The sequence below is a fragment of the Triticum dicoccoides genome, chromosome 1B (genome assembly GCF_002162155.2).
Source record: "Triticum dicoccoides isolate Atlit2015 ecotype Zavitan chromosome 1B, WEW_v2.0, whole genome shotgun sequence".
NCBI classification, from domain to species: Eukaryota; Viridiplantae; Streptophyta; class Magnoliopsida; order Poales; family Poaceae; genus Triticum; species Triticum dicoccoides.
Window position 1 is genome coordinate 628,428,238 of NC_041381.1, and position 19,109 is coordinate 628,447,346.

A 19,109-nucleotide genomic window follows, 5' to 3' on the forward strand; every position below is an offset into this window, starting at 1 on the left:
GAAACTATGGCAATTTTGCAAAAAGATAACCACACCGCTCTCCACACTTGCAAATAAGGCCTTCCCTCGTTCATCCTTTTCTCCCACAAGATAAACTACTCATACAAATGCATCTTGATGTTCCGTGCAACGCATGGGCATCTTGCTAGTTGTTGCAAAAAGCCCATGTGTGTGTGAGAAAGAGGGGGAGAGGGGGAGGACGGAGTGCATGTGTGACAAAGACACAAAGAGTGTGTGTGCGAGAGGTATCAGCTTAAAATGAGGCGATAGTGTGTGTGTGCACGATTGAGAGGGTGTGTCTCAAGAAGGGAAGAAAATCTACATAGATACAAGGAGCGCCAGAGAGACATGTATGCGATAGTGGAAGCATGAGTGTGCGGGTGTATAAACCTATCTAGAGGCTAGTCGATAAATGTTTGTGAGAGAAATACGAGTCAGGGTGCGAAAGCGAGAGTTTTGTGTGTGAGAGAGAGACGGTAGTCGGGAAGGGGAGTGGAAGCAGGAGTTGTGTGTGAGAGAGAGAGAGGGGGGGAGTTTTTCTGATCGGTAAACAAATGAATAATGTCAGTTTTATAACTGGGATGGAGATGGAAAGGAGACCGCAACAAATGTTGTGTCTGCAGGAGAGAGTAATTTTAGTGGTATGAGTCATATCTAGAGACATATAGGGTGTGTGAGAGAACCCCATAGAGAGAAAGACAGAGTGAAAGACGAGTGAGACCATGTGTGTGGCGGTGAAAAAGAAATCTTAGGTACCTAGTGATACCAGAGAACGGTAGAGACGTGAGAGATAATGAAAATCGTGTAATGTACAATGATAGGGAGAGTGTAACACTAATCAAGGGAGACGTCGAGAGACCATGTTTGTGAAGATAGGAGAAACATGAAGTGAGCGTGCGGGTGAGCTGGAGAAAAGAGAGTGATAGCTACATGAAGGAGCATGCATGCGAGAGAGATGGGCATGAAAGGAGTCAACATAAAAGGGATTCAAATATTTGAATTCGAGATGATGATACATGTAATTCATAATCGAACCAAAATTGATCTACCAAACGTGCATACTCATATGAATACACGCGCATCTATGTTATTTAATATGTAGATATTATTGATCCATACATTTTAGTAGAACATAATTTGGTTTAAATTTTTTGAATTCAACCTTATGATTTTGAGATCATTGTATTTGTAAATCATATTATACATATAAAGGAGCAAAATTCTTTGTTGTGCTTTTGAAAGTATATATAAAAATGATGTATATATAATTTTATTCCAATCGAAAATGGATCCTGCCCAAACAAAAATAGAATACAAACTAGATTCGAATTGAGTTGGCACGGTAAACGTGCACTCTTACTCTGCAAAAATTTGAACGAAGGAGGGAAAGTCGCAGTAACCGCCCGAAACCAAAATCAGCGAGATGGAAATTACTGCCTATCCCTGACATGCAAAGCCTATCGGCTCGATTTCTATAGGTTTCGATAGGGGTAGGTTTGTAATTTCACTCAAACGTGACATATAATCGCCTCTCACCCAGATTCATACACGGTGGGCACCAAAACACAGTGTCTCCTCGGCCGAAATCGACTCCCTCCCCGATTCATACACAGTGGGTGCCAAAAACAAACTCTCGTCGGCAAATATTCAGTGTATGCGAGATTACCGTCCTATCCCTAACCGACTAATATTGTTGTGATGTAGGAAATTTGAAATGGAGGCTAAGTTTGTAAATTTCCTCGCATTTGAGACAAGCGCGCCCTGAAGACATGGTTCTCCCCCTTCCTCTCTCCCTCCATTTCCCCATTTGTACTCCGTGGGTGCCAAAACACCCTCTCCACCCCAGCCTCCTCCGTCCGCCACCCCATCCACCGCTGTCCTCCTCCACCATGCCGGAGCTGATACCCCGACGTCGTCGTCCATTACAAGAGATCGACCTCTCTCATCCACGGCTTCGGACCGGGATCCTTGCATCCCGTCCTCTCGCTTCATCCCCATCATCGTCCACCTTGTCGACGCGCTCCTATGACCGTCTCATCCACCGCGCCCTGCCGCCACCGTCTACCCTCCTAGATCTGCTTCCACACCGCCGACAGCCATCGCTGCCGCAGCACCGTCAAATTCTCAGCAGATGCATACACGGCGCCGCACCAGAGGCGGTACTCTTTTGTATCTGCTCAATTTATTTATTGCAGCAAGAAAATAGATCGCCACTGCTTTACTCTGATTTCTTGTCCATCACTTACTTGCTAGTTGAAAGCAAACATTGGTTGCGAAGTTGCCTTTGTCTGATTTGCACCTTCCGATCCGCCATGGCACGCTCAACACTATACTCGCAATGCTTATGGTTTTCCCCTTTTATATTCCACACTAGTTAAATGACAGTAGACTAAATTTCAAAATTGGGTCAGTCAATTTTTCAAAGCTTGCTGGAGTTCGCCGGTGCGAAGGAAGGGGCTCGGGTGGGGACGGTGGTTGTGGGGGCGGTGGTGGGGCCTCACCAAACAAAGAAAACTCGACGCGGGTGGGGGCGGGGGTGGGTGTGGGGGTGGTGGAGGAACACAGGCGGTGGGGGCCGGTGGTTCGGCCGGTGGCCCGTGCGGTGTTCTGTATGGGAAGAATCAGAGACAAGGAAGAAGAAGGGTTAGGAGATGTAGGATCTTCATCCAACCGCCTGAAATAGTTGACTGACCCAAATGACAAAAGTCACGCGACTTGCATGCAGACATGCCTTTATATTCAGTACCATCATCATACCTGCTTAGCAGTGCTCCTGAATCCATCAAGCTAAACAACGTGCCACTCATAATTCCAAACTTGTTGCTCAAATATGAATCTGATATGATGCTGATATTACTAAAACAGATAACATTTAATTGGTCAGCTAATGTTCCTACTTTACTTTCGAAAAGCACGTGTTCCACATATAGAGAGACAGCAGGGAGTTGCACTCTTAATGCGCTCCTATTCATCATGTGTGGGCACTGCGCAACGAACATTTTGTTATCCAAAATCTGCTTGCTCTTCTTTAGCATGTTCCTCTTTTGTTCTTCTTTAATAAGTACTCTCTCCGTTCCTAAATAAAAGTCTTTGTATAGATTCCACCATGGACTACATATGGAGCAAAACGAGTGAAACTACACTCTAAAATGTATCTGTATGCATCTGTATGTGATTCATGGTGGAAATCTCTACAAAGACTTATATTTTGGAACGGAGGGAGTATGATAGTAGTACAGTATGTTCCTTGAAGTGAAGATGAGCAAGGACATTTGCAGTTGTCGGATTAAGGGATCAGAAAACCCTTGAGAGGTTCGAACTCTGGGGTGCATGCGGAGATCTCAACCTACCCAGCCTGCCTACTCGCGATCCTCCTAAGCCTAGCGCGACAAGCTCGAAGAGACAAAGAGACACAGTAGTTTATCCTGGTTCGGGCCACCTTGCGGTGTAATACCCTACTCCAGTGTTTTGGTGGATTGCCTCGGAGGGCTGAGGATGAACTAGTACAGTGGATGAACTGGCCTCAGGAGGTGAGGTGTTCTTGAGCTGGTGTGGTGTGTGCTAGTTCGACTTCACTTGTCTTCCTATGGTGGTGGCTAGTCCTATTTATAGTGGCCTTGGTCCTCTTCCCAAATGTTGGCGGGAAGGGATCCCACAACGGCCGGATTTGAAAGGGGACAAGAAGTACAGCTTATACTGACAAAAGTAGTCTTCGCCTGCGAAAAGCCTCTGGTCGTGACGCTACGGTGGGCTCGTTGATGACCTCCGTCCTAGCGGTCTTGGTCTTGTTGCACCAGAATGGAAATCTTTGGCTGATTCCTCGGGACTCCGCGCGTGTGGCTTGCCTCCTTTGCACCGAAGAGGAAACCTGTGCTCTGCGCCCGCCTGGCCTTGGTCATCATGGCTCACGTCAGCTGAGCCTCATGAGGTAAACCTTGCATAGAACTCTCCGCCCCTCGAGAGCCAGCCTGGTGAGGCCGATCCCCTCGGGGGTCTAGGCGTCGTCCACCTCGCGAGGCTTGGCCCCTCGCGAGGGTCTTGTGTTGTTGATGCTGAAGCTGGGCCGTACCAGGCCATCGAGGGAGCCACGCGGTGGGCCGCAGGCAGGCAGGGATGGATACCCCCATATCCAGGACACCAATAGTAGCCCCCGGGCCCAAGGTGCGCTCGGACTTGGCTTCCCGGCGAAGCCAAAGGGCAAGTGTGGAGCACTGCGGGCCCTAACCGCATGCGGCCTTGATGATGCGTGGCGATTGATGGGACATGGTCGACTCCGCTTGCCCATGCTGCCTCGGCAACTGCTCGACTTGACAACTGCATGTTGCATGTAGAGAGAATCATCATTACTAGAGATCGTGGGAGGCCAACGATTTACCTTCTCCTGGCTATAAATGTGCGAGCGGGCGGAGCTCCTGCCCATCTCCCTTTCGTCTTGCTTCTGCTTGCTTCTCTTTTATCCATCTTGCCTCCATGGCACCGATCAGAAGGTATTCCGCGGCTGAAAAGGGGAAGGCCCCTAGGGAGGGGCCCGATCCTCTCCCACCAAAGAAACGGCTCCGCCTCCCTCACAATGTCCGTGCGGGGCGAGAGGTGACCAGGCCTTGGCAATTGAGGCCTCCGCCTGGCTTCCCCCTCCCCATATACGCTCGGGCTCAGGACTAAGGAGCGCGTCATCGAGTGGCGCCTGACGAAGATGGAAGGCCGCCATTGCCCTACTGACCGCACCACGCACCCACGCCAAGGGTAGCTCACGCGAGTTCATGGTGTGGGTGGTGATGCCTCCCGACACCTGGATCCGACTCCCGCGGTTCTTCGCCAGCGAGTTGCCTCCGAGGGGGCCAACTGAGCTGTGGTTGCAGCACGCCGGGTGTTGCAGCTTGGCCCCCGGAGCTGAAGTTGAGGTGGTGCCCCCTAGAGACGTCTTCATGACACGAGGATGGGGCGAGATCGCCCGGGCTTGCCGTGCGGAGGGAGCCTTGGCGATCCACTTTGAGTACGATGGCGCAGCCACTCTGTTCTTCAAGGTCTTCAATGAGGAGGGCGAATGGCTGGAATGCTACCCCAGAGGAGACAGGTCATGGGATGCCGCAGCGGGTGTTGGACTTGCTGTTATCCCCTTTGGCACTTCATCCAGCAGCAGCAGCGACTCCTAGGAATCCAGCGACTCTTCTTAGCCTAGTGATTCTCCATGGTCGAGCGACGACAGCTACGTGCCGCCAAGCTCCCGTCGAGGCCGGAGTGCGGCTGCGGCTGCCGGCCGGCATCGCCAGCGATACCGTAGGGCCTAGTAGTTGCTTTCCCTCTGCGGAATGAAGATCAGCCCCCGTGGGGTTTGTAAAGATCGGAATGTAGTTAATAGCAATGCTGCTTCTTTTGATCCTATAATGAACCCGCATATCCCAGTTTGGCACAGTTCCTCCCTTTTCTTTTCCCTAGGTAGCATTGCGCTCTACACCGACAAGACCCAGTCCCCAGGCAGGCTTCAGCCGTTGCTAGTATGCCAGGTCATGATGCCGTGGTCAAGGCTAGGAGGTGAGTGGCCAGAGGTCCGGTAAGAGCTCATGAGGCGTGATGCTCATGAGGTCCCCCTTGGCGTGCAAGCAGCTGCACAGAGAATTGTAAAGGGGAGTAGAACTGCCAAAATGGAACTGCAAGGCGGGGCGTGCGGGGAGTTAAGCTGGTGCTGCAGTGAGCCGAGACTTATATTTTGGTGTCTTGGTCTATCGGGGGATAATGCTTGCTCTCGCACTTGTGGTACCGTTGGGTGCAGCCTGCCTTGGCCACCTTCCTGCCTTGCTCGCCAAGGTGCTCTACGTCCTCGGGACCCAGCCCTCGAGCGTGCTCAGGCGCCGCTGGTATGCCAGGTCGTGATGCCATGGTCTAGGCCAGGGGGTGAGGACTGGAGAGCCAGTAGGAGCTCCCGAGACACGGTGCTCGGGAGGCCCCCCTTAACGTGCAAGCGACTCACAAGGCCGGATGGTGGTCGTTCAAGTCGACCCGTGGCCCATTGACAGGTGAACCTGCAGGTTAGATGACAGGAAAGACCAGGAACCCCTGCAGAGCGGGCCTGCAGCCCAAGGCATAGGACAGAGGCATCGAGGACCTAGCGAGGTGGTGTACGCGAAGCGGGCCGCGAACCAGAGCTCGATCCTCGGGTTTATCAGCATTGCAGGGACGGACCTGAGCACAAGCGCCGTGCCGACTGAGTTATCATGCAGCAATGCGGGAGAGGTGCTAGCTAGCGAACACATGGGGGGGCCGCGAGGCGGCGGTCATAGGGTGACAATCATAGATAAACTCATAGAAATGGTTAGATAGTCCTAGTGAATGCAAAACGATACATGTCACAGGGCCGGACCCACACGACCTGGAGATGATGCAGCCCTAGGGACGCCCCCAAACTGAACGAACTAGAGAGATGTCACCTGGTATCATCGCTGAAGAGGTGTTGAAGTAGCCAAAAAACGCGCGCTGCTGGAGTCGTTCCTCACGAGTCGCTCTAGTGTCGAGCCTCGGGAGGCTCAGAGGGACCGAGAGGCTCCTCAAGGTGCTCCTCCATCTCCGCCAGGATCACCTGGTGCCTGGCCTGGCAAGCCATCAGGGCGTCCCTCATGCAGCACTGGAATGCCTCAACCGCGCCCGGCAATCCGAAGGGCATGCAGAGGTAGCTGTGAGGCGGACCCTCGCATCGGCCGACACGAGACGGCCACATGAGTTGCCGAGACGCGGCCCTGTTGAGCCCGGGGATGTCGATGCATACACGGAACTCCTTACCCTCGCCAGGGCAGTGAGCCGCACCGCGCGGCAGGCGACGATCGCCTTGTAGAACCCTTGCTTCTTGAATCTCCTCCATTGCCTTGCTGATGAACTCCTAAACGACTGGTGCCTCATGCCTGCTACCTTCTCCTGGGAAGCGTGCTCTGAAGAGCGCCTCCACATGGTGCCTGAGAACCTCCCTCGTGAACCCGGCTAGATCTAAGGCCCTCCAAAGGAGAGCCCCGAGCCTAGCTTGAGAGGGGCACCAGGCGGGCCTTCCTATGCGATGGGTGAAGGTGCCGCGTCCAGGGACGCGAGGCTCAACGCAGCGGCCTCGGGCGATGCTTCCTCATGGGACCCATCTCCCAGCTGCAGCTTCTTCGTCTTGGGGGCGTCGTCCTCATCTTCAGGGTTCTCGGCCGCTGCAGCCTGGAAGGCGCGCTCGAGGGAGAACCCTGCATCCTTCTCTTTACACGCGACCGTGATGATGCCACCGCTTCCTGGCATCTTGAGGACGTTGTAGCCGTGGTGCGTAGCCGCCATGAACTTGGCCAGTGCTAGGTACCTGATAACCCACAAGTATAGGGGATCAATTGTAGCCTCTTTCGATAAGTAAGAGTGTCGAACCCAACGAGGATCTAAAGGTAGAACAAATATTCCCTCAAGTTCTATCGACCACCGATACAACTCTACGCACGCTTAACGTTCGCTTTACCTAGAACAAGTATGAAACTAGAAGTACTTTGTAGGTGTTGTTGGATAGGTTTGCAAGATAATAAAGAGCACGTAAATAAAAGTAGGGGCTGTTTAGATAAAGAAGCAATAAAGTAAATATAGCGAGTGTGGAAAAGTGGTGGTAGGAGGTGTGAAATTGTCCCTAAGAAATTGACTACTTTACTAGACCGATAGCAAGTTTTATGTGGGAGAGGCCACTTCTAGCATGTCATCCCTGACTTGGAATTCTATGCACTTATGATTGGAACTATTAGCAAGCATCCGTAACTACTAATGTTCATTAAGGTAAAACCCAACCATAGCATTAAGATATATTGGTCCCCCTTCAATCCCGTATGCATCAATTTCTATGCTAGGTAGAAGCTTATGTCACTCTTGCCCTCCAATACATAGTCCTATCAACATACAACTAACCCTATGGTGTGATCCACGCGCGCGCTCATATGATGGGCACCAAAGGACAGCAACATAACCACAAGCAAATTAAACCAATCATAGCAATTCACCAATTACCGACAGGACAATGAAAATCTACTCAGACATCATAGGATGGCAACACATCATTGGATAATAATATGAAGCATAAAGCACCATGTTCAAGTAGAGGGTATAGCGGGTTGCGGGAGACTGAAACACTGAATATAGATGGGGGAAGGTGATGACGATGTTGGGGAAGATGAAGGAGGTGTTGGTGTAGATCGCGGTGATGATGATGGCCCCCGGCGGCGTTCCGGCACCACCAGAAGCGAGGGGAGAGAGCCCCCCTCCTTCTTATTCTTCCTTGACCTTCTCCATAGATGGGAGAAGGGTTTCCCCTCTGGTCCATGGTCTCCATGGCATGGGAGGGGCGAGAGCCCCTCTAAGATTGGATCTGTCTCTCTGTCTCTCTCTATTTCTGCGTTCTTAGATTCTGCCCTTTCATCGTTTCTTATATATCCGGAGATCCGTAACTCCGATTGGATTGAAACCTTCATCAAGATGTTTCTTCGAAAATTAGCTTTCTTGCGGCAAAAGAAGAGCATCAACCGCCTTACGGGGTGCCCGCGAGGGTCAGGGGCGCGCCCATCCCCCCTGGGGCGCGCCCCTGCCTCGTGGCCCCCTCGGGCACCGTCTCGCGTTGATTCTTCTTCCCAAATATCACAAATATTCCAAAAATATTTTACGTCCATTTTTATCCTGTTTGGACTCCGTTTGATATGGGTTTTCTGCGAAACATAAAACAGGTAACAAACAGGAACTGGCACTGGGCACTGGATCAATATGTTAGTCCCAAAAATAATATAAAAAGTTGCCAAAAGTATATGAAAGTTGTAGAATATTGGCATGGAGCAATCAAAAATTATAGATACAAAAGAGACGTATCAGCATCCCCAAGCTTAATTCCTACTCGTCCTCGAGTAGGTAAATGATAAAAACATAATTTTTGATGTGGAATGCTACCTAGCATAATCTTGATCATGTAATCTAATCATGGCATGAATATTAAGACACGAGTGATTCAAAGCAATAGTCTATCATTTGACATTAAGACGATAATACTTCAAGCATACTAATAAAGCAATCATGTCTTTTCAAGACAACATGGCCGAAGAAGGTTATCCCTACAAAATCATATAGTCTGGCTATGCTCCATCTTCACCACACAAAGTATTTAAATCATGCACAACCCCAGTTTTAGCCAAGCAATTGTTTCACACTTTAGTATTCTCAAACTTTTTCAACTTTCACGCAATACATGAGCGTGAGCCATGGATATAGCACTATAGGTGGAATAGAATATGATGGTGGGGGTTATGTGGAGAAGACAAAAAAGGAGAAAGTCTCACATCGACGCGGCTAATCAACGGGCTATGGAGATGCCCATCAATTGATGTCAATTTGAGGAGTAGGGATTGCCATGCAACAGATGCACTAAGAGCTATAAGTGTATGAAAGCTCAAACTGGAAACTAAGTGGGTGTGTATCCAACTTTCTTACTCATGAAGACCTCGGACATTTGAGGAAGCCCATCATCGGAATATACAAGCCAAGTTCTATAATGAAAATTCCCACTAGTATGTGAAAGTGACAATATAGGAGACTCTCTATATGAAGAACATGGTGCTACTCTGAAGCACAAGTGTGGTAAAAGGATAGTAACATTGCCCCTTCTCTCTTCTTCTCTTTTTTTTATTTTCTCTCTTTTTTTTATTTGGGCTTCTTTGGCCTTTTTTATTTTTCATAAAGTCCGGAGACTCATCCCAACTTGTGGGGGAATCATAGTCTCCATCATCCTTTCCTCACTGGGGCAATGTTCTAATAATGATGATCATCGCACTTTTATTTACTTACAACTCAATATTACAACCTGATACTAGAACAAAGATATGACTCTATATGAATGCCTCCGACGGTGTACCGGGATGTGCAATGATCTAGCATAGCAAAGATATCAAAAAACGGACAAGCCATGAAAACATCATGCTAGCTATGTTACGATCATGCAAAGTAGTATGAAAATGAATGCTCAAGTCATGTATATGATGATGATGGAAGTTGCATGGCAATATATCTCGGAATGGCTATGGAAATGCCATGATAGGTAGGTATGGTGGCTGTTTTGAGGAAGATATAAGGAGGCTTATGTGTGATAGAGTGTATCGTATCACGGGGTTTGGATGCACCAGCGAAGTTTGCACCAACTCTCGAGGTGAGAAAGGGCAATGCACGGTACCAAAGAGGCTAGCAATGATGGAAGGGTGAGAGTGCGTATAATCCATGGACTCAACATTAGTCATAAAGAACTCACATACTTATTGCAAAAATTTATTAGCCATCAAAACAAAGTACTACAGCATGCTCCTAGGGGAAGGGTTGGTAGGAGTTAACCATCGCACGATCCCAACCTCCACACAAAGGATGACAATCAAAAAATAAATCATGCTCTGACTTCATCACATAACGGTTCACCATACGCGCATGCTTCGAGAATCACAAACCACAACACAAGTATTTCTACTAATCCACATTCACTCACTAGCATGACTCTAATATCACCACCTTTATATCGCAAAACTATTGCAAGGAATCAAACATATCATATTCAATGATCTACAAGTTTATGTAGGATTTTATGACTAACCATGTGAATGACCAATTCCTATCATCTCTCTAAATAGATATAAGTGAAGCAAGAGAGTTTAATTATTTCTACAAAAGATATGCCCACGCTCTAACAAATATAAGTGAAGCAAAAGAGCATTCTACAAATGGCGGTTTTCTATGTGAAGAGAAACAGGCAATCTAAACTTCAAATGATATAAGTGAAGCACATGAAGTGTTCTATAAAGCCATACTCAAAAGATTTAAGTGAAGTGCAATGAGCATTCTATAAATCAACCATGGACTATCTCATACCAGCATGGTTCATAAAATAAAAGTGAAAACTAAATGCAAAAGACGCTCCAAGACTTGCACATATTGCATGAACGAAATGAATCCGAAAACATACCAATACTTGTTAATGAAAGAGGGGATGCCTTCCGGGGCATCCCCAAGCTTAGATGCTTGAGTCTCCTTGAATATTTACTTGGGATGCCTTGGTCATCCTCAAGCTTGATCTCTTGCCTCTCCTCCTTTTCCTCATATCGAGACCTCCTCGATCTTCGAACACTTCATCCACACAAAACTTCAACAGAAACTCGGTAAGATCCGTTAGTATAATAAAGCAAATCACTACTCTAAATACTGTTGCAAACCAATTCATATTTTATTTTTGCATTGTAGCTACTGTAATATAACTTTTCCATCGCTTAATCCACTGATAGAAATTGATAGTTTCATCAAAACAAGTAAACTATGCATCAAAAATAGAATCTATCAAAAACAGAACAGTCTGTAGCAATCTGAACATTCACCATAATTCTGGTACCCCAAAAATTCTGCCAAAAGTAGGAAACAATAAACAATTTGTATAGAAAGACAGTGCAAAACGTTTCAGAACCGTTTGACGTTCCAGTAAAAAATGTAAAATCGCACACTACAGCCAAAGTTTCTGTCCTGCACCGCACAAACCAACAAGCATTGTAAACATCCTAAAGGCAAACCTTGGCACATTATTTTTATAATACAACGGAATTGTACAAGGGGATAATTATTTTTGATGAAAAGTTTCTGTAATTAAGATTCACAAAGTTCCCGTGAGCATGAACAAAGTTCAAGGAGCTCCCCCACTTCAACAATGCTTGTCTTTCTCACTTTCACTTTCCTTTTTGAAAAGTTTTGGGTTCCCCTCTTTACTTTTTTGTTTTTAAACTAATTAAAAGCACTCAACATAAATAAATGACTCTCTAAAACTTCCGGGTTGTCTCCCTGGCAGCGCTTTCTTTAAAGCCATTAAGCTAGGCATATAGTGCTCAAGTAATGGATCCACCTGGATCCCAAGGTATATCAAAGCCAATTTTAATTAACAATGATTTGTAATTTTGTAGTGATCACAAAGTAACATACATCATGCAACAACAAAGTCTAACTCTCTTCCTATGCATCGGCATGTCATAAAAGAACAATTCATGCACACATAGTAAAGGCCAATGCATAGTATAAGCAGTTTCTTGCAATTTTATCATATTGGAAACATAGAGAGGTGGAGATATAGTTCCTCTCTCATAATAATTGCAACTAGGAGCAGCAAGCACATGCATATTATATCTATCAAAATCATCATGTGTAGTAGTAAAACACAACCCATCAATATAATCCTTAATAAGGTCAGACTTCTCCGATATAGTATAGTCGGGAGAATTCAAAAAGATAATAGGACTATCATGCGTGGGTGCAATAGCAACAATTTCATGTTTAACATAAGGAACTATAGCAAGTTCATCTCCATAAGCATAATTCATATTGGCATCTTGGCCACAAGCATAGCAAGCATCATCAAAAAGCGGTATTTCAAGAGAATCAACGGGATCATAACAATCATCATAGCAATCATTCTTCGGTAAGCATGAAGGGAAATTAAACAATGTATGAGTTGAAGAGTTACTATCATTAGAAGGTGGGCACGAGTAGCTAATCCGGTCTTCCTCCTTTTGTTCTTCGCTCTCCTCATCATGTTTTTCATCAAATGAGCTCACGGTTTCATCAATTCTTTCTTCCATAGACTCCTGCAAAATATTAGTCTCTTCTTGGACAGGGAGACTTTCTCAATAAATGCATCAATATCGGAATTCTATTCATAATTCTCATAACAATATTTAAGTATAGCAAAATTTTCAGGTCTGTAAACAGCATCATCAAGATTTTCACACTCTTTAAACAAAGATCCAATTTCATAAGCACCCATAAAAGCAACGAATTCTTCTATTTGTTCCACATCATAGTAATCATAGATACCATTATCATAAGAAGCCAAGGTTTTATCATCATTAAATTTGCATGAAAAGGGAAGGTGTGGAGCCTTCATCCTAGAGCACCAAGTATAATCATATCTCAAGCATAGTTTTCGAGCATACCAATGCAACATATAAATTTGATCCCATAATGGTTTCCCTTTTTGTGTCAAGCGATGATCCCTAAAGTATTCACGTTGATCCAACGTGTCTCCCATAACATAATTGAATGGGGTTTTCTCGGGATTATCAAAGTAGTACATAATATATTTCACATAATGAGCATCGAGGGTTTTAGGAGGTTCCCCATCTCCATGAGTACCAAGTAAACCTAATTTTTTTGGTATTTCGTGTTCCATATCCATAACTAACTATAGAGAACAACTTAGAGCAGCAAATAAATATTACTTAGTGATAAAGCAAACAAGCACACACGAAAATATTCACCCCACGCTATGACTCCCCGGCAACGGCGCCAGAAAAAGGTCTTGATAACCCACAAGTATAGGGGATCAATTGTAGCCTCTTTCGATAAGTAAGAGTGTCGAACCCAATGAGGAGCTAAAGGTAGAACAAACATTCCCTCAAGTTATATTGACCACCGATACAACTCTGCGCACGCTTAACGTTCGCTTTACCTAGAACAAGTATGAAACTAGAAGTACTTTGTAGGTGTTGTTGGATAGGTTTGTAAGATAATAAAGAGCACGTAAATAAAAAGTAGGGGATGTTTAGATAATGAAGCAATAAAGTAAATATAGCGAGTGTGGAAAAGTGGTCGTAGGAGTTGTGAAATTGTCCCTAAGCAATTGACTACTTTACTAGACCGATAGCAAGTTTTGTGTGGGAGAGGCCACTGCTAGCATGTCATCCCTGACTTGGAATTCTATGCACTTATGATTGGAACTATTAGCAAGCATCCACAACTACTAACGTTCATTAAGGTAAAACCCAACCATAGCAATAAGATATATTGGTCCCCCTTCAATCCCGTATGCATCAATTTCTATGCTAGGTAGAAGCTTCTTTAACTCTTGCCCTCCAATACATAGTCCTATCAACATACAACTAACCCTATGATGTGATCCACGCTCGCGCTCATATGATGGGCACCAAAGGACAGAAACATAACCACAAGCAAATTAAACCAATCATAGCAATTCACCAATTACCGATAGGATAATGAAAATCTACTCAGACATCATAGGATGGCAACACATCATTGGATAATAATATGAAGCATAAAGCACCATGTTCAAGTAGAGGGTACAACGGGTTGCAGGAGAGTGGACCACTGAATATAGATGGGGGAAGGTGATGACGATGTTGGGGAAGATGAAGGAGGTGTTGGTGCATATCGCGGTGATGATGCTGACCCCCGGCGCCACCAGAAGCGAGGGGGGAGAGCCCCCCTCCTTCTTCTTCTTCCTTGACCTTCTCCCTAGATTGGACAAGGTTTTCCCCTCTGGTCCATGGTCTCCATGGTGTGGGAGGGCCGAGAGCCCCTCCGAGATTGGATCTGTCTCTCTGTCTCTCTCTGTTTCTGCGTTCTTAGATTCTGCCCTTTCACCATTTCTTATATATCCGGAGATCCGTAACTCCGATTGGATTGAAACCTTCGCCAAGATTTTTCTCTGAAAATTAGCTTTCTTGCGGAAAAAGAATAGCATCAACCGCCTTATGGGGTGCCCACGAGGGTCAGGGGCGCGCCCACCCCCCTGGGGCGCGCCCCATGCCTCGTGGCTCCCTCGGGCATCGTCTCGCGTTGGTTCTTCTTCCCAAATATCAAAAATATTCCAAAAATATTCTCTGTCCATTTTTATCCCATTTGGACTCTGTTTGATATGGGTTTTTTGTGAAACATAAAACATGCAACAAACAAGAACTGGCACTGGATCAATATGTTAGTCCCAAAAATAATATAAAAAATTGCCAAAAGTATATGAAAGTTGTACAATATTGGCATGGAACAATCAAAAATTATAGATACGACGGAGACGTATCAGTACCCTAGGATGGCGTTGTAGGGCAGGCGGATGTCGGCGACGTCAAGTCGATGAGATCGGTGTGGTAGTTGTTCCTCTCGCCGAAGGTGACAGAAAGGCGAACCTGCCCTATCGGGTGTGTAGAACCGTCGGTCACCCCTAAAAATGGCTTGGTTGGGTGAAGCTGGTAGTATGGCACTTGGAGCCTATTGAACGTCTGAACAGACAGAACATTGAGCCCTACTCCACCATCGATGAGAGTCTTGGTGATGACCATGTTGCTAATGATGGGGAAGCAGAGCATAGGGAGCACGCCAGCAATGGCCGCGCACTTGAGCTGGTCTGAGGAGTCGAAAGTGATGGCGCACTTGGACCACCTGAGAGGGCGAGTTGCTTCGGTCTTGGGGAGCACTACATTCACCTCGCGCGTGAACTTCTTGAAAACGCGGTGGGAAGCTGGGGCTTGTGAGCCACCCAAGATGCAGGCAATGGCTTGAGGCTCCTGGAAGCCCCCAACCCCCTTGTCCTGGTGGTGATCTTCATTCCTTCTTGGTGGTGGAGGCAGAGGAGGCAGAGCTGCATTGCCCTGAGGGTGCTCCTCACGAGGCTGCTCCCTCCAGGCGCCCTCGCGAGGCTGGCCCTGCCAGTGATCCTCATGAGGTTTGTCGTGCCACTCCTGACGATGGTCGCGTCCGTCCCAGCGTCCTCCACCTCGGTCGCCTCCACGACCGTAGCCTAGATCGTTGTGCTCGGGGCATCGACCGAGGTGCCCATCGCGGAGGGTCCTGAGCTCCTGGTAGTTGTTGGTGTTGTGGTTGTGAATGTTGTGGAAGACGCAGAACGGTCGGCTGCTCTTGGATGACTCGGGGTGGTCGCAGCCGCGCTTTGTCTCTGGTTCAGCCGCAAGCACGGCTAGCCCCTTGCGCTTCACGTCCTTGGTATTTGTCTTCCTATCTTCTGGATCAGCATCTGGGAGCTCGAGGAGGGAGAGGCGTCCCTCCTCAGCCCTTGCGCACTTGTTTGCCATGTTGAACATCTCCAGAGCGGTGCAGAGATCCTCATGGATGGCGAGCTCTTCCTTCATCTTGACATCGCGGACGCCATCATTGAATGCTAAAATGATGGCCTCGTCTGACACCTTGGAGATCTTGAGGCGAATGTTGTTGAAGTGCTGGATATACTTCTGCAGGGTCTCTCCAGGTTGCTGCTTGATGCGGCGCAGGTCACCCATGGCCGGCGGACGGTCGCGAGTGCCCTGGAAGTTGGCGATGAAGCGGCTGCGCATCTCCTCCCAGGAAGAAACCGACCCCTCGGTCAAGTTCAGGAGCCAAGAACGTGCGCCATACTTGAGGGCCATCGGGAAGCAGTTTTCCATGATCTTCTCGTCGCTGCAGGCCGCCTCGATGCTCAGTTCATAGAGCTGCAGGAACTCAGCGGGGTCGGCGGTGCCGTCATAGCCTGGAGGCAGGTCAAGTTTGAACTTGCTTGGCCAGACGATGTTGCGGAGCTCCGGAGTGATGTGTGGCACCCTGTCATGGCCACTGGAGGCCGTCGAGGGGGTGGAAACTGGTCTTGGTGCACGCGCACCGCCACCTCCTGTGGCGGTACGCGGGCCTAGTGCTGGGGTGTTGGAAGCACGCGCACTTCTCCTTGGGGATGCTGCACCACCTGGAAGCTCATGTCCTCCCGAGCCGGTGCAGGGCGAGGCGGGGCGCGCCGCGACGCCGCACGCCTTGGCTCGACGATGATGCCCTGGGCCGGAGGTGGTGGAGGAGTCCCGTGCGCCATGTTGCCCGCTGCAGGTGGTTGCTGAGGCAGCAAGCGAGCTGGCTCGGCGGAGCCCCCGTGCGCGACGCTGACGAGCTCAGCGATCCGCTCGATCCACTCCTTGTAGAGGTCACCAACAGGGTGGTAGCGAAGGAGCTCCCGTGCCATGAGAAGAGCGGCCTGTGCATCCGCCTAGCCGCGACACGCGTGGGATGACGAAGCTGCTGGGGTCAGTGACGGAGTAGCAGTACGCCCATCACGGTGCACCGACGGGTGCAGCGATGAAGCTTGCTGCTCGTGGCCGGCAGGGCCCGTGGCAGAATTGGCCACCGGAGACAGAGCGCGAGGGGCACAGCCATCACCCGCCGGAGCCTTCTGAGCGACGCGGGCAGCGACTGCGGCCCGACGCTCGGCGCGAGCCCGGCACGCGTCGGCCATGGAGGTGTCGGAGTGGTGGTGGATCGATAGACGGAGGAGAAGATCCGATGCACCCCTACCTGGCGCGCCAAATGTCTGATTAAGGGATCCGCAAACCCTTGAGAGGTTCGATCTCTGGGGTGCATGCAGAGATCTCAACCTACCTAGCCTGCCTACTCGCAATCCTCCTAAGCCTAGCGCGACAAACTCCAAGAGACAAAGAGACATAGCAGTTTATCCTGGTTCGGGCCGCCTTGCAGTGTAATACCCTACTCCAGCGTTTTGGTGGATTGCCTCGGAGGGTTGAGGATGAACTAGTACAGTGGATGATCTAGCCTCAGGAGGTGAGGTGTTCTTGAGCAGGTGTGGTGTGTGCTAGTTCGACTTCACTTGTCTTCCTATGGTGGTGGCTAGTCCTATTTATAGTGGCCTTGGTCCTCTTCCCAAATGTTGGCGGGAAGGGATCCCACAACGGCCGGATTTGAAAGGGGACAAGCAGTATAGCTTATCCTAACAAAAGTAGTCTTCGCCTGCGAAAAGCCCCTGGTCATGACGCTACGGTGGGCTCGTTGATGACCTCCGTCCTGGCGGTCTTGGTCTCGTTGCACTAGAATGGAAACCTTTGGTTGATTCCTCGGGACTCCGTGTTGTGGCTTGCCTCCTTTGCACTGAAGAGGAAACCTGCGATCTGCGCCCGCCTGGCGCCCGCCTAGCCTTAGTCGTCATGGCTCACGTCAGCTAAGCCTCGTGAGCTAAACCTTGCATAGAACTCTCCGCCCCTCGGGAGCCAGCCTGGTGAGGCCGATCCCCTCAGGGGTCTTGGCGTCGTCCGCCTCGTGAGGCTTAGCTCCTCGCGATAGTCTCGTGTTGTTGATGCTGAAGCTGGGCCATACCAGCCTGTCGATGGAGCCACGCGGTGGGCCGCAGGCAGGCAGGGCTGGATACCCCCATATCCAGGGCGCCGACAGCAGTGTAGAGGTCTATACGGTCGGTTGTGATGGACACTTTGAACTCTTTGGGCCTCTTTTATTCGTAGGATTTAGTAAACATAGGAATAGGATTTGTAGTGGCCTGCCCACTTGAATCCTATAAGAATAGCAAGCAAATGCAGGGAGTTGTGTCTCCTTTGAGAGTTACACTGATATTAATAGTACCGCACCTTCAGGTTAAGAGAACTGGTATCCGATGTGGCACCCCGGCTCAGAGAAAACCGGAACGCCCCATATTCCAGCCCAGAGGTCGAGATGAAGTCTTCTGGAATACGACACTGCTTAGCATAGAACAAATCAGCTCTTTATTACAATCTATTTGGGTACAAGGGTTTCCGATATAATGGGGAATTACATCGGCCCGACGACACTACGCTTGCCACTGTTGCTCTATGCAAGCAGCAGAACAACTCGAGCAACGAAATAACTTCTAGCAGCGGAACAATGACGACGGTGGTGAACTCCACTCTGCAGGGACTCTGGCTGGAATGCTTATCCTAGATCGCACACAAGGGATCCACGGCAAACAAGCAATCAAATCTGGCATGACCTGCATACTGGCATGACACGCCAGGTCAGTACATTGAATGTACTTGCAAGCTCACAATAATCAGAAGCATTCAAGACAAACACCAGCATGTCAATTATAGGTTAATCAGGAATTAACATGATATCATTAGAATAACATGGCATGAACAACATGAACATGATACATCTAGCACAATATGAGCATGGCATGAACATATGAATCTTATGATACTAGCATGCAACATGATGACACTATATGCACCACGTATTCTACTCGGGTTACCTCGTAACCATCACATGCACAAACTTTCCATCTCAGACATCACACGATCATCTCAGGATCCAATCAAGCTTGGTATAAACAATACAATAGTAATCATTACATGACCACAAGGAGCTTGACCTTTACCCATGATTCTCGCACAACATCACAAGTATTCAATAACTCGGTATCCTCGATACCACGGTGATCCTCCCATGATCACAAACGGAACCACACTTGGTTCAATAGGTTACCTCGTAACCAAACGGTGATCGTTCACGGATCACATATCCAACTT